This window comes from Andrena cerasifolii, chromosome 4, assembly GCF_050908995.1.
Source record: "Andrena cerasifolii isolate SP2316 chromosome 4, iyAndCera1_principal, whole genome shotgun sequence".
Taxonomy (NCBI): domain Eukaryota; kingdom Metazoa; phylum Arthropoda; class Insecta; order Hymenoptera; family Andrenidae; genus Andrena; species Andrena cerasifolii.
Window position 1 is genome coordinate 3,717,529 of NC_135121.1, and position 20,747 is coordinate 3,738,275.

The 20,747-nt window shown below is 39.6% G+C and overlaps 1 long non-coding RNA gene and 1 other non-coding gene across 2 annotated transcripts in view; both read left to right on the top strand.

The window, feature by feature from the left end:
- Positions 1 to 20,747, top strand: part of LOC143368088 (uncharacterized) — a 363,051-nt gene that overhangs the window by 275,226 nt on the left and 67,078 nt on the right. The gene's annotated exons all lie outside the window — the stretch shown is intronic.
- On the top strand, positions 13,376 to 13,482 carry LOC143368642 (U6 spliceosomal RNA). The gene has a single exon (XR_013085274.1). It is a non-coding gene; the product is annotated as a U6 spliceosomal RNA (small nuclear RNA).

The window sequence follows — 20,747 nt, forward strand, 5'->3', positions numbered from 1 at the left end:
CTACACACGTCAGTTCAGCGCAAGGGGTTAATAATTACCTATATCCTTAATTAAAGTTCTTATTTTATTTCAGCTCACTTTTCCCCAGATAGTGGGGTAAAGTGGTCGTTTTGGCTTTTTCTTTTCAAGCTGGATTTTAATATACTCTAAGTTTATTTTAAGTATTGCTATTCGTCATTTATCAATAGTAATGTTTAAATTACACTATAAATCTATTTCCACACATTTTTATTGAATGGGAAAAAATTGTATTCGACTTCAAACTTTTTTCGTCTCACTTTGCCCCGGTCTCCCCTACTACGATATAAAACAAATTTTGAGAATGTGGTTATTTCTTATGACGATTCGACTGATGCAGAAAATGTGCAACTACTGTGCAATATGTGAACTACATATATTGTTACGACAAAAAGGGACCTAAATGTGACTGGGTTAAAACTACTTGTTGCAAAAAGTGGGTGCATGAAGACTGCGTAGAGATTGGAGGCTGTTTAGTTTGTAAGAAATAGCTATTTTTTTCAATTATATTTTACGCTTCATTGAGTTCAAATATTTGCTATTACTTACTAATAGCTTAAACAGTTTAAAATATTGTCGATTCTCCAAAATTTTAGTGATTAGTTCGCACTTCATAGCCTGTGGCATATTACCCCAGGCTTTGTGGCATATTTACCCACCCCTTTGTGACTTTTGTATTTGTACGTTTCTCATTGAATTATAAAAATGCCATACCTCTACTTATTAGTCAATGCACAGAATTAGCTACACTTTCATAAGGTTTTATATTTTTCCCTGTATCTACTTACACTTGCGAGATATCGCGTTTCAAAGTTAACTGTGGCATATTCCCCCAAATGACCCTACATGCACAATATATATATTGGATTATTTTTGCGAATTTGGACTGTTGCTCAAAAGATGACACGAGAATAGTTTAGTGATTCGTGCACCACTGTAAAAAACTAACCGACACAGGCAAGACAAAGCGCAGATCCTGGAAAGAGCGGGTTCAGATACTAAAGTTAAGGTACCTATCAAAATCTTTGCGACCTCTCTTGGTCAATGACAGAATGTACAAAACATATTGTATAAAACCTTAGACCATATATACCTATAGACACAGCCTGCTCTATATGAAGCTACGAGTCAAAGTGCAGCAAAGACAACAGGCAAAAATGACGTCACTTGTGGGCAAAAGATAATTCAAAATGGTGGGTAGTACCTCATACCATATATACAAGTGAGGTTATATCTTTTTCTGTGAATAATTTTTTAATAATTATTAATAAAGGTGCAAACATGTTGTATAAAGAATTGCAAAGACAATGATTAAATCGCATTTTCGGAAATATTTATACAGCGCTGTAACTTCCATTATTACTTTGCCCACACGTGACGTCACGTAGATGATTTAATCTTTGCGTCAAGGCAGTTATCTGAAGCCGTGTCTATAGGTATATATGGTCTAAGTATAAAACTGAGTACAATCGCAGAAATTGGAATCGAATTTGGCAACGGCGAGCCAGTAAACAAAAGGGAACGCGTAAAGTGTAATTTCTGCATAGCAGGGTGCTGCGATTAGAAAATTATGTGAGCCGTTTATTTTGAAAGTGGCCTAAGTCCATTTATCTTCAAATCGAGATATTTAAGGGTTTGCGTTTCAATGAATTTAAAAATATACGTATAGGATACTAATGAGTCATACTGCTTAAGTATATCTAAGGATGTTAAATTTATAGTTCCTATTAAAATAGTGGCAATTATTAAGTGAATAATATGCGTTTTCTTATCAAGAATGGAGTTAGGCCACTTCCAAAATTAACAACCAGATTCGTTATAAAATTTCAAGGTGCCCAAGTCCATTCAACATAATTTAAGATGCTTCAAATTGATTTTGTTAAAATCTCCCAAACCCGAAAACTTCTCAAAAATATTATTTCTTTCTTCTTCGTCGTAATTTTTTGTGCAAGCATTCCGACAACGGCAATCTTTGTTTTCGAAAATTTTTTCAGGTACAATATTTCCGGTTTGAGTACAATATCTTTTTCCTGAATTCCGTTTAATCTTTCGCACTTTTTGGATGTATGAACCATCAATCTCTTCTCCATTGTTAATCGTATCTTCATCCCCTGAAGACGAATATTGTTCTATAATTCTGTTTCGTTTTCGATTTTTTTTTAAATCATTAGTTACTACTTCTTCTTCACTATCTCAACTAAATAGTCTTGTTCTGTTCTTCCCCATGGGTGAAATAATTTCTAAAATTTAATATTAAATTTTAAGTTTTATATTAATTAAATGTACTGGTTATTCGACTAACGCAATTGTCCAAAAACTCAGGTTAACTTGTAAATACTAATTAATTAAAATTACCTTCACCACTGCTTTCTGACATTATCAATAGTAAATATCTTGATTTAAGTATAAATGGAGTTAGGCCACTTTCAAACTACACGGTTCGATTATCGAACTAACTCTGAAAACTTATGCGTCAAGAATTATCGTATTTGCTCGGATTATAAGCACCCTGAACTGCTTTACTGCTAAATAACATGAAGTTGTACATGTAACCATGGTAAGCGGAAAAAATTGAAAAATGGAGTTAGGCCACTTTCAAAATAAACGGCTATACATTTTTTATAAATATAATATTCCGCACTGTCGAATCAATGAATTAGCCTCGGGTGCCACTGTGTCGTACATGACGAAAAAACGGTCATTCGAAAGGGAGAGCGTCAGGTATACCGAATTTATTATAGGCACCGTGCTCCGCCATCCTCCGTCCTCCACTCCAAACTATACCCAGGGGATCATATTTTATGTTTTAATCTCTCCATTGTTCCAGGTATAACAGAGTTTAGAAGGAAAAATAATGCCTACTCGGAACACACAAGGCTGTCGGCCATAAAACACCGATGTCGGGTCACCCAGCTAGCGCGCAAGCGTGCACCACCTGCATTTTTATGTCCGCCGCCAGATCCGCGTACAGATTTTTTCGAAAACGTCGAATAAAAGCTTGGGCGGAGAAAGAAATGCGCGCAACTTAACATTACAATGGCATTCCACGGTATGCAAATTCGCGGTGGCTGCGTCCGCATCTTTGAATCCCTTAGGCGATCTTATGATACTGCGCATACATTTGTTCAATTATTATGTCAGTATACGTTTCGTTCGATGCTTGCGTCACTATGGATTCGCAGCCGGGTGAAGTGAAATTACTATCGACTCCAGTACGGTGAGACGTGAGTATTAAGAATCATTAGACAGCTGTATAAATACCGGCGTTCCTTTGCTAAAGGCGGCTACGCAAGTACAGAAGTTCCTTCAATGAAGCTGAATGAACGATAGGCGCTAATAAATCGATGCTCCCAGTCGTTTGTCTTCTTGAAACGCCAAGCGACAGCTTGATCATCCCTAAATTTTACTCGTTTATAAAAATGTCAGTGCAATCTGGAACCATACATTCGATAGAAATGTAATTGTGTCCCGGGCGCGTATTGAAACAGCATTCGCCCGTTTATCCGGTCGAGCAGTAAAAATTCCCCCAGCGTTTTCCTCCGGCTGAATTTATGGAAGATCATCCATAATCGGACGTAACATCGGTCTGTCTCACAACGGCCCATTTCGAATACGATAATGGCCCCGCGCTCGATAAATCAGCCCACGGTAGGTCGCGTTAAGGGATCGACCACGGGAAAGTCGTTGGAGGGTGGGTGAGGAGCTAGCGGTATCGGTGGCCTCAATTTGGTAATTTTATTTCCGAAAAGCCGGCATTCGGCGCCCTTTATTTATCTGGCGCCTGGGATCTTTGCTGCGGTTGGCATGTCCGATGCCTTTAGGGTCTCTTAGACCTCGCTTCCACTTGCGTCTAGTCGCGGCCGCTACAGAATCCTTTGTTCCAGCCGCCGCGCTACCGTCGGCCGTGCTATTCCCCGACTATTTATCAAATGTTTGCGCTAGCTTCTGTGCGGATTTTTGCAGGCCCTGATCACGAGTCGAAACGGTCGTCTTTTGCCGAATGAGCGCATAGCGTGGAGATATACCGACGCGAATACTTTGGCGAGCAGCCTGTCGAATACCTATTGTGGTTCTGCCTTATGACTAATTCCCCCGTTTCTTGTTCGAATTCGTTCCTCACTACGGTCCCGCTGGAATTATCAGGGAAGGCACCCTGGCATTACCGTTACGTCCCAACCCTCTCTTCTGGGACAAGTTCTAGGACCGCTAATTATTTCGGGCGAAACGACGCATCGGCCATCGCGTAATGACAATGCCGAGGGACGGACGCCCCACTGAAATCGTGTTATTATAATAGGAGCCCTGATGATACGTTTCTGTGTGGCAGCCCCGTAACCAGACTATCGGCCCTGATATAAATGCCGATGATGAATTACTGAGGAACGACACGTGATGACTGTTAGCGCATATATCGTAATAATATGCTGTCGCGAAGCCATTTTTATCATTCTATTGGTACATAACACTGTCCAACAGTTATTTTGGTTTGTAACATTCAATAGCCGAGTCTTATAGATTTTGTGCGCTGAAAATGAATCCGTAAATCGCTTGTCGCCATCACCCACAGTTTTTGAGAAATTTCAATTTTGAAAAAAAATGCAAATTTTCAAATTTGAACATCTTTTGTGTTCAGACAATAATAGTTATTCGGTTGGATGTTCTATGAAATTATTATATGAATGAATTATGAGCATTTAAATATGTTTAAACAAGAATCAAAGTAAAAAAGACACCAGAAATGCACCAATTTTTGCAATTTTTGGGAATTTGACTACTCCACGAGATGCAGCAGACATTTTTCCTTCGAATGGCATCAACAGAAGTGGTAAGTCACGTTTTGTTTTCAGTACAGAAGCGAAATAGTTTGGCAAAACGTGCGGCGCCGACAGTGGTAGTCAACGGCGGCGCGCGAGCCACTGCCGCTCAGCGTTACAGAATCGCGTAACGCGCGTGACTACCACTGTCCGCGCCGCACGTTTTGCCAAACTATTTCGCTTCTGTAGTGAAAACAAAGGGTGACTTACCACTTCTGTTGGTGGTTTCCGAAAGAAAATTTTCTGCTGCATCGCGTGAAGTAGTCAGATTTTCTCCTAGACCCTTAGTTTTTGAAATATATAGAATGATATCTGTATTTGGGAGAGTTTATAGCATAATTTGACGCAACAAGCAACCGAATAACTAATACTGTTTCGACACAAAAGATGTTCAAAGTTGAAAATTTGCATTTCTTTAAAATCGATTTTTTCGAAAACTGAGGGTGATGCCGATAAAAGGTTTGCGGATTCGTTTTCAGCGTGCAAAAATCAGTAAGAAACGGTTATTGAATGTTACAGAACAGAAAAAAGTTCAACTTAGTTGGACAGTGTAATTCGTGATGCTTGGAAATTGTTGTAATTCGTAGGTTTCTGCCAATGCTGTTCTTAAAAGACTTAAATTTTTATTAAAGGATTGAAAAGTCCGCATTATATATTTCGGCAGTTACTTGTGGATATATTATTATTAAGAGAATACATTTTTGAACATTTCTACTTGGGTTGTTTATAACGCAAAACTTTGCGTATCCCTATTGTACAGATAACTTCTAATAACTTTATGCAGCTGTTAACAGAGTTTAAATTCTTTCAATTGAATATAACGGAAAAACTCTTAATTAAGATATTCTGAAAGTTGGAATCCATTACTAGTTTACTGTAAAAGAATTCTTATTTATTTGTTCTATAATTCAGTTGGGGAAGCAAGTAAGACAAAAATTACTTGCAATTAGTCTTTACGTGAAAAAATAATAAAACGCGCACATCACTTCTTTCCACTTACATGTTTCAATATTCTATGATCGCATAATAAAAATGAAGCTTATTGTGTATGAACTAACAACTAAACTAACTTTGCAATTTAAGTTTTGTTTAAGTCAAATTTAGGATTGTAATTTGATTTTTTTTTCAAAAAATTCAGCCCAATGCTTTCATTTTTTAACTAAACGTAGTTCTTGTGGAACGTATTAATTTTGTTATATTTTTTAGAGCACTATAATGTATAAACAATTTTGGGCAATGTTTCAAGAGTCAACCATGCAGTGGCAACCATTACTTGAGGACAATTATTGTGTTACTGTTTATAATATTAAAGCTTTGATTACACAAATACAGTTGCGACCATTATCTTGTCAAAACAAAATGTTATCAGTAAGCAGTGGAACTCTTGCCTTGACATGCCCTTGATCGCATTACAAAATTGTGTAACAATATACACGTAGGTATACATTACTGTTTATGAAGCTGTGCATAATTGCTTAAAAACAGTATTTGTTGCGTCGAATTGTATGCTTATTAAAAACCTTACAATCCACTACCAATCTGTATATTGCCATTGTGAATAAAGGAGAAAAATGATCAAAGAATTTAAATTTAAACTCCATCGTGCGAGATTAAGAAAGAAAATACCCCCCTGTAAACGTTGCTCTTGAAGAATGACTATCCGAGTAAATTGTATGTATTTATAGAGCGATGTAATAGAAATATGATCTATAAAACTGATCAATGTCAGTTATATTAGTTTGGTTTGGCAGGGAAGGTATGTCGGTATAATATCTACTTAATCATTGTTTTCAAGAAGACTCAAGTTTCTTAAAAATATGATAAATGTAAGGAATACAAATTTTGCATATTTGCTCCTGACGCAAAAATCCGTGGATATACGTACATACCTATGTATAAACGAGACGCAGTATAAAAGAAAAGTTCAGCCAAAATCAAAAAACGGTGACAATTTACCCATTCCGAAATTATGTAATCTCATTAAGAAAATTGCTCCAAACTTATTGCTCCCAAAAATAATACTTGTAATGTACTCCTACCTTAGAATAACGCCATAATTTTAAAACACCCCAGAGTATCATACCGTTGCGAGCATCGTGGATAACTTCATGGCCTACTGGTGTTCGCATCCGAAGTCAGAAGACGATCGGTAAAGACCGACCGAAATTGCGTTTGATTAACCCTTAACTGGTATACTGTTTTTGGCAACCGTGGCTGGTATACTGGGGTCGTGGCAGACCCCAAATAAAAAAGGACACAGAAATTTGTAAAGTCGACCCTGAATCAACCTCTATGAATATTTTGTTCTTAGGTAATGTGTAAAATAATAGAAACCTAGAAAGTTAAACTATTATTATAAAATTAATTAGAAAAACAGTTTACAAGCTTAGACAACCAAAAATTTTGCAGCGAACTTTGCGTGCCTGGGGTCATGAGCGACCCCAAGATACCAGTTAAGGGTTAACTGCCAGTCTTAGACTGATCTCACCCGCGAACAGACTAAATTGTCAAACCAAGCTCTGAACTATTTGAATAAATTATTGTACTATGTTACCTACCTAATTGGTGTTATACTGTTATAACGCGAATAAATAAACATGTCTAACGAGGAGACCCCTACCCGCCGCAACATTGGTGTCAGAAGCGGGATGCGCATTAGATCCTCTTCTGTGGCAGGAGATGTTATGCTGCCGGAAATGATCGCAAACCTGCTGCAACCCATTGTCGGACGTATGCAAGAACACCGAAGGCAGGACCAGGTCTGATAGCAAAAAGAGCATGCCTTGAGGCGTAAACGAGCGGCCATGGAAAAGGCGGCTCCGGAGGCTCGGGGTACTGTCTGGGAAACGCGCGTGTCCGAAATGGAGAATAGAATCCAGGTGCTTTTGTCGTCGTTAGGCGGTTTTATTAACACCACAGGGACCTCAAGTGGCGGAGACGGTGTAAGACAGGGGACAGAGACTGTAAATAGTGTTTCCCCCATGGTTGCCCCCGGACCCTCGGCCTCGCTTGTTACCGCCACTAATTCTTTGCCGGAGCCGCATTGGATGACGGGATGCGGTCAGGCAGGGCATCGTGTACTCAGTTTGGGGTACGCGGTGGAGCCCACAGTTTTTGATGGACAATCTTCAGAAGAAGAATGAAAAAATCAGTTTGAAGCGGTCACCGAAGCAAATTGATCACGGCCTTGATCGCTTCTTCTGAGGGTTCAGCAAGAAGTATTGTAACTACTCTTTCAGCTGCCCAGTACGGAAATTATTCAGATTCAGTTTCAGCATTAGGTTTTGGAGCTCGAAATTTATGAAATTTAAATTACGCCTTATTCCAGAGTTATCGGCAGCACAAAGGGGGGGAGCATTTCCTTTTTAGCTGCGGAATTAGAGAAGCTGGCGCAGGTCACGCTCGCGGACTGCCCGGTAGAGACGCGGGATATACTCTCCGCGTCACAGTTTATTACGGCGCTGGCTGATAAGGAAATACAAAAGACCCTGCGTCTTGGCGGCTTCACAAGGGCAGCAGTCACCAGAGCTTTGGAGATGGAAATCGTCGTAATAATGACTCGAGGCACCTGGATGGAGTCAAAGCATATACAACCAAAACGAGAAATTAAACCTTCTCAAACTTCTGAGCTAAATCCGGAGAAGAAGAGGAGCGATTGACAAAACGTGCTGGATCTGTTGGAAAACCGGACATTTTCAAAGAGACTAGCGAATGCTGCAGAGCAACACAACGAAACAACGTGAGAAACGGCAAGAGGACGTCGTAACGGGGAAGCGCCGGACTTCAACTTTCTAATCGTCAAGAATGTGGCGATGCAGGTGCCCATACAGCACACTCCATTGCAGGAACGTTGCTGGAAGGTTGCAGGTACGTTGCCATTTTGCATTGTTGCAGCGCAATATTGATGTAACGTTGCTGCAACGTTGCCGTGCAATATTGATGTAACGTTGCTGCAACGTTGCCGTGCAATATTGATGTAACGTTGCTGCAACGTTGCCGTGCAATGTTGCACAAGGGCGGACATAGGAGGATTCCTGCAGCGTTGCAGCAATGTTGTGATGCGATATTGCACAGCAACGTCCAGGCAAAATTCCTGCAACGTTTCGGAGATTTTACAGCAATTGTCGCGCAACGTTTCCGAGATTTTACAGCAATTGTCCCGCAACGTTTCGGAGATTTTGGAGCAATGATGTTTCGGCAAAATTTATGTTATATTCCAGAAAGTAATAAAATACAGTTACAAAATAAAATAAAATTGGAAAAATAAATAGGTGCAGATATTATTTCTGCTTTTCTAAATTTAATTGTCTTTTCTTCTTCCTTCCAAATTCATTACACATAAAATAAAATAAAAAATGTGTAAAAAGAGTAAAACGCCCACAAATTTGTTTGGATTATCAGATTTGTCATTAAAAAATAAATAATTTGCCTTGAGATATCGCGGTATCTATTTTGAGACACTCTTTTTGTATTTTTAACATTAAAAGCATCATTTAGTCGACTTAGGTACCTTCCGATACAATGCGCATAAAAGTGCGGCATCTGTCCCAAATGTCCGGAAGAGACGTCGCACTTTCGTATTTACAAGTGCTATGTCGAATATGACCTATTAGGGCCGAGAAATATTCCACAGAGTTCCTTTGACGTATTACAAAAGTTATATCGCGAAAAACTATGAATTTTCAACTACTACGATAGCAAAAATAAATTCGACATATGACTATTAAGGCAAAGTGCGGTAGGCCTACCTTGAAAAATAGCAAAATCATTAAAAGTAATAATGGAAACACCTTCTCGCTTATTAATCTAACCTAAACGAACAGCCTACAGCAAATAAAATCGACAGTGCTGTATTTTATTACCGATAACCCTGAAATACCGAAGATACGGTGCCTCTTCCAGTGCAGCATCTCTCCCACAATTAGCCTATACCTCGACAATGTAATAATTGATGGCTAGGAGACAAAGGAGGCCCATCTACAACTATAAAGCTACCATTTAATTTTTATAAGAAATAAATAAAATCTCAAAAATATTCATAAGTGGCAAAAAAAATTCCATTAAAATTTTTGTGAAACAAATGTAAATTTTTTAGTTATTATAATGTTCATTTATGCCATCGGGCAAGCTGATGCCCTGGCCACTCCGCCACTGTTTATGGGAAAGATTTTGAAGAAGAACTCGAACGCTTTCGTCGAGTATTAAGCGAGTGTATTGCTAATGAGTCCCAAAAAGTGTGCGTTCTTTTGTCGAGAAGTAAAGTATCTGAGTCACATCGTTTCGGAACACGGAGTGAAGGCTGACCCAGAGAAGATAAAAGCGATAGCTGAGTGGCTTGACCAGAAGAATGTTACAGAATTGAGAAGTTGCCTGGGACTGATTCATTATCGGAAATTTATGACAGATTTACCCAGCACAGCTAAACCCCTTCATTGCCTTAGAGAAGAAAAACAATTGTAGGTATCAATAGTCTGAAGAGTGCCAAGTAGTTTTTCAGGAGCTATAGAGGCGACTAACGGAAGCTCCAGTATTACCTTACTCAGAAATAGCTGCGGCTTTCATATTGGATCCGGGCGCATCCAATTTTGCTATAGGCGCGTTCCTCTCACAGGAGCCAGAAGGTCAAGAGAAAGTCGTCGGCTATTTTTCTAAAATTTCAGGAAAAGCAGAGAACTATTGCGTTACCCGGAATATTTTAATAGCAATGGTGAAGTCCACAGATCATTTTCACCATTATCTGCATGGACGAAGATTTCTGCTCAGGACAGACCATGCAGCGCTAGGATGCAATGGTTGCTGACCTCCGAGTGGTCATAGGAATATAATTTTGGAATCCGACATCATGCGGGTAAGGTCCACAATGACGCAGATGCACTTTCAGGAAGACCGCGTGCCGAAGAAACCTGCAAACGCTGTAGGCGCTTTGAAGAGGTAGAAGAAGGGAAGATACTCCCTACCAGAATTCACAGAACTTTCTGTGAATTGATAGAACCCGAAAAGTAGAGAGTGAGTCAGATGGCAGATGAAGAAATTGGCTTCATCTTTAAGAAGAAAGAGAAAGGATAGAGGTACCCCGAGGGAAAATCCTAGAGACACTGAGGGAGGCACCATGATTCTCCAGCAGCTGAATGCTTTAGTCCGAACAAGACTGCGCCAAGATAAGTCTGCAATTTTATTGGGCATATTGTCGGCAGAACGTTGAAGATTGGTGCCGGAGATGTGACGCGTGTGAGGCTGAGATGGGACCGGAGGGAGAGGAGTAGGGCCCTGAAGGTGTACAACGTCGGGACGTCGTTTGAGAGGGTCGTGCTCGACGTTGTGGGTCTGCTTCCAAGGTCCTGAGCCGGGTACAGACACATGTTGGTTGTGGCAGATTACTTCACGAAGTGGTCTGAAGTAATCGCGATGCCAAGCCAACAGGCCGTCACGATCGCCAGAGCTCTTTTGCAGAACGTGGTGTGTCGAAATGGACTGCCGTTAGAAATTCGTTCGAACCACGGGCGAAGTTTCGAGTCCACCGTGCTGCAGAAGCTGATGAAGCTGCTGGGAATAAGGAAAACAGGAACTACACCCTTGCATCCTCAATCTGATAGTTTGGTGGAACGTTTGAACAGAACGTTGCTTCAATATTTTGCAATGTTTCTTTCAGAACACCAGAGGGATTGGATGGGATGAGTGGAAGGTAAGCAGTTGACGCCTTCAATGGTTCTCTATGGACAGGAAATTCGACTGCCCATGTAAACGTGGAGAGGGCTACCTCCGGAGGTGGAGGAAGACGAAGATGTCGAACGAGGATATACCATGTGGGCCAGGCCAAGGATGAAGAAGACCCATCAGTTTGGTCGGCAGCGTCTTGACATCTGCAGCTTCAAGATAAAGTCCTGGAGTGACAGTCATATGCAAACAACTGAATTCGTACCAGGTGAACAAGTATGGCTGTTTCAACCGCGAAGGGTAAAAGGAAAATGCCCTACGTTGCAGGCTGATTGGGAACTTCTGTACAGAGTACTTGATACAATTAATGATGTAATTTATCCTCTTCAACGTTCGCCAAGGAGCAAGTGCAAAGTGATACATGTGAAGCGCTTGGCTAAGTACGAAAATCTAACCTTTTTCTTAGCAGGAAGTACTTGAAGAAATCAGTTAAAGAAGAAATAGAAGAGAGAAGGACACGAGAAACGTCAAGAGTCAAGAGATCTTCAGAAAATTAGAAATTGGAAACTTGACCTTTGGAAAGTTCGTTAAATTGCTCTCTTTACAGAGAGAATCCAATCCGAGGAGGCAAGAAAGGTTTATGATTAATAGCAACTGCGAGGAAAATTAGATTTTTTAGGAAATCTCAAGGACCTGAAGAAGGTAGAATTTGCCTGGTCACCTTCGCCCGAGAAGAGGACGTTTTGTCGCAGAAGGCGAGAACGGATCTTTTGGCTGGCCATGATGATCTCTTCTTACCAGTGTGCTTAACGACTAATGAGGAAGTCACATTCTTGCGAGGATGTGCCCTCATTTTTTGGCTGTTGCCACGTTCCTGCTGGGTCGCAGACGATGAGATGGGAGGAATGTGCCCCAAAAAGCCAGAAAAGGCGTATGCGGGAGATGCATTGAATACCGAGTCAAAGAAAGTTTCTTTGGAGATTGGTGGTGTATTTTTGAGGGGAGATCCTTGTGTGATGGCCGAATTGATTAATCCGAGAAGACTTCAAGAAAGAAGTAAGCAAGTCTCAAGAGGGAAGAAACAAGAGGAGGGGCGAAGATCGGGAAAGAAACAAAAATTCCAGTAGTCAAATGGTCCTTGTATCAGAAGAAATTCGATTTTGGTTTTTGGATGTACCAACGCTCGGGGTTTTTGCGTGGTTTCCCCCTGAAACTAAGGGCAAATGTCGGGGTGAAGAGTGTCTGAAAAAGGCCACACAAGTTTTATATCATGATAAGACTTTTCCAGACTTTCCTATTATGAAACAGAAATCTCAGCAACAACTAAATGGAAATAATGGAAATAGTCGTGAGAGATGAGATTTTTCAAAATATATCATGAAACTTTCTCATGCGAGTCTAATTTCATGAGACTAATGACAAAATAATTAAAAAATCATAAAATAATGAAATATGAGATTAAAATCTCTCTTAAAATCTTAAAATCTATATAATAATAATAATAATAATAATCATAATAATAATAATAATAATAATAATAGTAATAATAATAATAATAATAATAGTAATAATAATAATAATAGTAATAATAATAATAATAATAATAATAATAATAATAATAATAATAATAATAACAATAATAATAATAATAATAATAATAATAATAATAATAATAAAAATAATAATAATAATTAAATAAAACACAATATAAGTGTTTGAAGCAACTTGAAAGTCTGGATTAATTCTTTGCGATCGGTCTAACCTCACATTTGCGAGTCTATACGAGCTTTGTATTAAAACATTTGACAGTAAAAATGGTGGCATTTGAAACTCATATTAGTTCTTCAACTGACATTTGACCAGCGGCCGTAGCCGTGATGGAAAACACTGTACTTGCTTCGGCAGTACATATACTAAAATTGGAACGATACAGAGAAGATTTGCATGGCCCCTGCGCAAGGATGGCACTCAAAATCGTGAAGCGTTCCACATTTTTGCGTTTAAACTTCGTAAAGTTCTGGTGGCTTTCGAACACCGGTGTTCATTTAGAGGAACTAGCCGCCCGCCGCGCATTTCTGCTCAACAGAAGGAATTTAGCCTTATAAGACTAAGTAGTTTTTCTCTCTTCAGCTGCCGATAATACGGGCGCATTCGACTACCGACTTGTCCGTGCGCTCTTCCGTAAACACTAGCTTCTAAGTTTATCTTTAAGTTTCGAATAGTTTTAGTTATAGTTGGTAGGCGTAAGAGTGGGTAAGGGGTTTTTTACCTTCCTTCTGGTGTAGATGGTTTTTTCCCCTTTTTGTAAGTCCCCACAATCTTTTGTGGTCGCTAAAGTGCAATTCTGTTCGGAATTATAATCTCCAATAACTGACAGTACCAAAGAATTACGACCGCTAGGGTATAGTTAAGAGTTTCCACTACGTGGAACAATTAGTTTATATTTTTTATAAAAAAGAAAATGAGTAGCTATTTTTTTTTTAATGTTTTTAAAGCCTGTTATTTAATACAGAATGCACAAAAACCTTGCAATAAACATCTTTATAACAAAAAATGACGGAAAACACTGGTTCTCGTTAGATCACCGAAGTTAAGCATCGCGGGGCGGTGTACTGGGGAAAGAAAAGAAGATGGGTGACCACCTTTTTCTCCCGGTGCGCTGCTACTGCTGGGACCCAAAGGAGAGAGGAGGGCACAAAAAAATGGGACCTAAGTTTGTTGGGCAATATAAGCAAAAATATAACCTTGAAAAACACCCATCCTGTTTAAAACACAGGAAAACAATAAAAAAAAACTAACATTTACATTTATTTTGTCGAATTGAAAAATTTATTTTTGTAATTTTAACCATAAAATCGCGAAATTTCCCCACCGTGCGCCGCAACAATACAATTAACTAAGCTTTATGTATGTCTAGTAGTATCATCTAGGTAGCCACTATAATTTCAGACTAACCAGTGTTAGTAATGCATATAACGGATTTATATTCTGCCACGAATTCCTTCATTAGCAATGACACGTGCATCCTTAAGTAACTAATGTCCACAATAATTTATCATAATGCGCACATGACGTTTTCAGCTAAAATGTCCACATGCTTGTAAAATAAAAAAAAAATACCAGGAACGTAAAGCAGTGACTTTTTATAATGCTGAATGATGCGCGTTACCTAAATCTTTGGCGTTACCCACGAATGGAGCGCTAATATCGTTCCACTTCGGATGCTGACACGAGAGTAATATCCTTCTCTCTACTTCGCTCCGAATTTCGGAAGAGCCGTGTGTAATCGGAGACGACGTCCTGTCTCCGACGGTACAAGTCGTGGCGTCTCGTCATTCGGCCGTCTGCTTTCAACACGACGCCCGTCTCTCATTCCACGCTAGACATCGCCTCCCGCACTCTCGACCAATATGTCGACTCGCCGCACCGGAGAAACCATTGGAACATGAAAACCTATCGTGACAGCTGATCCTAACTGTTTCACGCTACTCGCGGACGCGGAACACGACGTGCTTATTATGCGAACTAATTGACCAAAGCGCTATCTTGCCTCTCCTTTACGTTCTTACGAATACCCAGAGTCAAAGAACACGTAGCCCGAAATGCCGGCAACACGACTCCGCGCTGTACCGTTACCAATAACTGCGTTTGAAATTCCACCTTATTTATTATCTGGCGCATGCACTTCAAGCGATTCTACGTTATATCACGGCGTTTATATTCCTATTGGAGGTAGCCTGCAGCTTTCGAATACTAGGATAAGAGAGGAAGAACTTTTGCCCATCAAGATTGTAACGGATTACGCAAAATGACGGCGTGGCGAGTCTTTTTGTCCTCGCAGGATTCAGCCGGGGAAGGGTGGTCGAGTATCCGCATTTTCACCCTGAAATTCGCAAATGGCGCGACACATGCTAATGAAATACCCTGGCAGACCAACGCGACGTACAAGCATTACCAGTTTTTTTGCCCACATTTTTGCACAACCTGCCTTCAAAGTCGGCACGGTATAACACTGAAATTACTGGCGGCGCGACAGTAGGGTAGGGGAACGTCAAGTTTTGAAATATGACAAACGCACGTGTGTTGTCCATGGGTAAATGTTGTTTATACTCCCTGTTGTACGGGTGTTGCTCGCCGCGTCGGCACAACGTGGTTCTTTGATGAGGAGGGACGAGCTGTACAAGTCGTAAGCATCACACGGCCGCACAGCCGCGACCAGACCGAGGGAAACGGGGCGAGAGATCGGCGTGTAAACCGTGGTGGCGACGCATTCAAGAACACGCCGTCTGGTGCGTACACTAAACAAGCCGCGCGTACACCCAGGCTATGCGCGCGGGGCTCGTAAAAAATCGCACGCGTAGCGATCCGTTTAAATTGAGTCGCCGTCAAACACCCGTAAGTACCAGCCAGACGTGCGTGCAGGGGTTGAAAGAGATTGGCGGTAGGTGACGCAGCCGCTGCGTACCATGCGCACACGTCAGGTGTGCTTGAACATGTAAGAATGGAAGAGGAGAGGGGCGAAGTTCCGCTCCATTGCGAATCTCGAGTACCGCGTCTGCCAAGGCGAAAAAACACGGATGCCCCGGGAGTTGCCGTGTAATTTGTATTTGTCGTTGGGATGCGCGTAAAAGCGGATTTCGTGTAGCAGACGTGACGTCGCCTGGCGACGTGGAACACATTTTCGTCCTGATGTACGACACCTGGCGTATGACAGTCGTGATTTATCAGCTACCGAACAGTTCGGTGAAGCCCCGAAAAATGGAGACAAGTTTCTATTTGGAATGCTGCTCTATGAACTGCATATTGTATGACTTCTTCCATCCCTTCTTTATCATCGGTTGGAAAGTTATCGAAAATTGTGAATTAATCGATGCACTTAGTAAATACTAGTGTTAATGTAGAAATTAATGGATAAAAGTCACAGCGAACTTATAGTGCGCATGCGTGTTATGGCGGAAAATTGGGAAATTGTTTAAATTATTTAAATCGGTTACGATGTGTTTACACATTGAGATTGTTGTATCCGAGCGGTAAAGTAACGAGGCTCAATGTGGCGACTGAATTTTACAAAGTGCAGTGTATAATATACAACGTGAGTTACTCAACTTTAGAATTTTAGTTATTATTTAAGCAAATTAAATTTTCGAAGATTTCATACGTTTTATTGTTTCAGTAAAATAATGCGATATACGAAATAATTCTGGTGAAATACAGAAATGTATAACTTTTATCAGAGCGTATTTAACCCTTCATTGGCACTCTGGGTGTGAGCCACCCATAAGCCGATTTTGACTTTCTTCCAATACGTAGAGTCTACGCCAGAATATCGTGGATATTCGTGGAATATCTCTGTTTTTTCAATTACCGAAATAGCCTACCTTCTATATGCAAAATAAATACCTTTTTTCCAAAGTCGATTTACAAACTATTTTTTCTCTCGAAATATTATATGCGAACAACCACCCTGTAGATTTTTAGCTTCTAATATTGAAATTTGTAAAAGGTACAATTTGTTGAAGATCCTCTTCGTTTTTTCTGGACATATGGTAATCTAGAATTTTTTTACAAAACCTGTGATAAAATATCAATAAAAAAACTATTGGAATACATTCTAGAGACCTTGAAATTGACACATGATTTTTTTCGTAACGATTGGATTCTTTACATGAGAATGGCAGTCGTTCAAAAATTGCTCTGGGTGTGAGCCACCCAGTATGTCAAAGTTAATCGAAAAATGAGGTGTGTCATCGAAGGGTTAAGTGACCTTGAAATCTGAAAAGCGGTAAACTGTGACCATCTTTAACATATTCTTTGTCCGCTTAAAACAAGCACCTGTTTCTTCGGGCACAATCTCACATCTTACATTCTCAAAACTGCAGAAGACATTTTAACTTGGAACGTATAATTATAATGAAATGTACTTACATATGTTCACATGATTACTGAATACTCGGTGATATATTGCAACTTCTAAGCTCTAAGCATTTGCAGTTTACTTACTTGTTATCTATGTGAGAAAACGTAAATTCTGATAGGGGAGACCGGGGTAAAATGAGCTTTCTTAATTTGTTACTTAAAAATAGAATATATTTACAAATTTTGGTGACGTAATAAATGTACGTAATATAACAATTATAATTATACACATTCAGATAACGAAAAATGTAAATTCATTTAAAAACTTAAAAATTAATTTTTAGAGACTTCCGATTGGTTTTATTTTCAATTTAGCTTTTTGGATAAATGAGTCATAAATGTGTTATTTTAACTAAAAAAAAATTCTACCTGTTTAAAACAACCTTATAAACATACATGTACACTAGGCGTCAAAACGGCTTCTCTTCGGAAATTTGGCAACGTTGGATGTCACTAGGCATAACTCAGCGGTTCTAGTGACATGCAACGTTGCCAAATTTCCGTAGCGAAGCCGATTCTGGCGCCTAGTGTACACGCGTTTAAGAAGACATTGATCCCAGCATTATTAAATAATTAATTTTCTACTGAGTACATGTTCGGGGTAAACTGAGCTACAAAGAACAGATGCGCAAGTGAGGTGCGCAATATTCTAACCTGTCAGCTGGTTAGAAAACCACGCGGCGTGATGGAACAGAAACTAACCTCAAAAAAATTAAATATCTGCCACAGTTTTTGACAATCACGGTGTAAAAAAGCCAGAAGCTGACGTGCTACACACGTCAATTCAGCGATAGGGGTTAATAATTACCTATATCCTTAATTAAAGTACTTACTTTATTCCAGCCCACTTTACCCCACGTATAACTTTATTTTAAGCATTGATATTCGTAATTTATCAACAGTAATGTTTAAATTGTATTACAAATCCATTTCCACACATTTTTATCGAAAGGAAAAAATTTTATTCCTCTTCAAACATTTTAAGCTCACTTTACCCCTGCTCTCCCCTAGTGGCTTCTCCCAAAAAATTAAATTGCCCCCCACAAACCACGAACTAGTTGAATAAAACATTTCCATCTTTTATTTTGTTTCCCCTGGTAACCATCGAGATTTCAAATTTATTATACCGCATTTCCTTTGAAAGCTGTTGTCTTCGAGGTATCGCTGAAGACGCTGCTTCCCAGCTAGACTTCTATCACATTGCGAAATCAAAGGGTTTACAATTATAAATTATAAGCCAGCGAACGAACGGTAGTCACGAATCAGGACGTCCATTTGTCTCTAACCGGCGGACTAACGGAACGCGTGTATATCGTCGCCTAACACGCTACCTACCACGTTGACAACGAACGTTGTTTGCTGGCTTGAATGAGACGCGCGACGCGCGATACTTATCTCCGGACCCTTGTCCGCTCTGTGCCTCCCTATCTCTCATCGCAAGCAGACAATAATTTAGAGTGTGTTTTCACTTTTTACGAGATGACCGAGTCACTGATATTGGCGGTGCGTTCTGCCCAAAGCATACGTTAAATAGAATGCGTACTGGGTGACTTTGTGCCTGTCCTACTGAATTTCCCAATTTTGTTTCCTGCTGCCATTAAAATATCTTCCCTCTCCGCATTAAGAGCCGCATCGTGTCTCTTATTCCCGTCTAACCTGGAAACCGAATCCTTGTTTGGTTTCTGATGCTCGTACTACTTGGAAGAGGTATGTGCCTAGGTATAGCGTGGTCGTAAAATCGGTGGAGCGTTAAAGTAAACATGTTTCGACCGTCAGCACAAACGAATTGACACAAATATGAGAAGATAACACCAGAGCCGTTAAATCAGTCGGTGCCGCCACTCGATGATTTAATTTACGACCTCGCTGTAGCTCTTCCAGCCAGTATGGTTCCACAAAGCGTAGTTTGTGATGTAGGGCAGACCGGGGCAGATTGTAACATAAAAAGTTCGCACAGTTTTGTTCTCGAAAGTGTTTTCTTCGATCAGGAAATAATTTGCGTGAGTTACTAGTTACGTATGGGGTGAACTCATTGAGTGTAAGTACGTGACAACATCTTGGACACTTACAAGGGAACGTCCCGAACCCGAAAGTTCAAAAAATTCTGAAACTTTGTGAATATGTAGGGGATTTCCACCTGATTACAAAACAATTTTTCTTTGCTGCCTAAGTTCACTCGAAGGGGGTGAAATTAACCCCTGAAAATTCGGCTGTTTTCAGATTTTTTGTTATAACTCGCGAACTGTGAGAGATAGGACAAAAGTTTATAGTCAAAAGTTACTTCTTTTAATTTGATCTATCATTTGGCGAATAAATTATTTTACAGTTCACGAGTTATAACCTCAAAATTGGAAAATAACCGGATTTTCGGGGGTAAATTACACCCCCTTAGAGTGAATTTGGGAAGCAAACAAAAATTGCGTTATAATCACGAGGAAATTTCCTACATATTCACAAAGTTTTAGAATTTTTTGAATTTCCGGCTTGGGGATGTTCCCTTGTTAGACATCTAAGTAGCTTCATCTTAAGCAAAGCTGAACCTTTGTTACAATGTGGTCCGGTCCGGGTTTTACTTATTTAAATACAAATATGAACACAAATAAACATTTCTAAAAAAATATAAACGAAAACACAGATCATTATTAAACATTTGATATACATGATATGTTAAACAATCATTGCTTATTCATCTGATTCTACCAAAATCTTCTTCTTCGCTTTCTTTACTTTTGCCTTGATACTTTTTTCCTACTTTTTGGATTCTCGATTGTTCTGTTGTTCGTCTAGAGCATTTTTTCCGGTGTGTCAGCGAATAGCCTGTTTACTTTATCACCATTTAGAGCGGAGTAAGTAGTAAATTTTCAGTTCTAGTCAAAGCTTCAAATCAAGGAAATTAAACTAAATTAATCAAATTACTAAATTTGACCACCCCCACTTTAGGGAATAAACTACATTTTAGAAAGTCTAGGAATCCGCTACCCTCCAGAAATCGGATTCCAGATTTTCAAATTTTCAGTTCTAGGCAAAGCTTCAAATCAAGGAAATTAAACTAAATCAATCAAATTACTAAATTTGACCACCTCCACTTTAGGGAATAAACTAAATTTTAGAAAGTCTTGGAATCCACTACCCTCCAGAAATCGGATTCCAGATTTTCAAATTTTCAGTTCTAGTCAAAGCTTCAAATCAATCAAATTATTAAATTTGACCACCCCCACTTTAGGGAATAAAGTTACAATTAACCTGGAGCTTGAATTTTTTCGTTTCATCTCAACAAACGGGAAACTACACATCAAATTAATAAAATGCGTACACATTATAATAAACCAATGCGTAGTGTTTGCG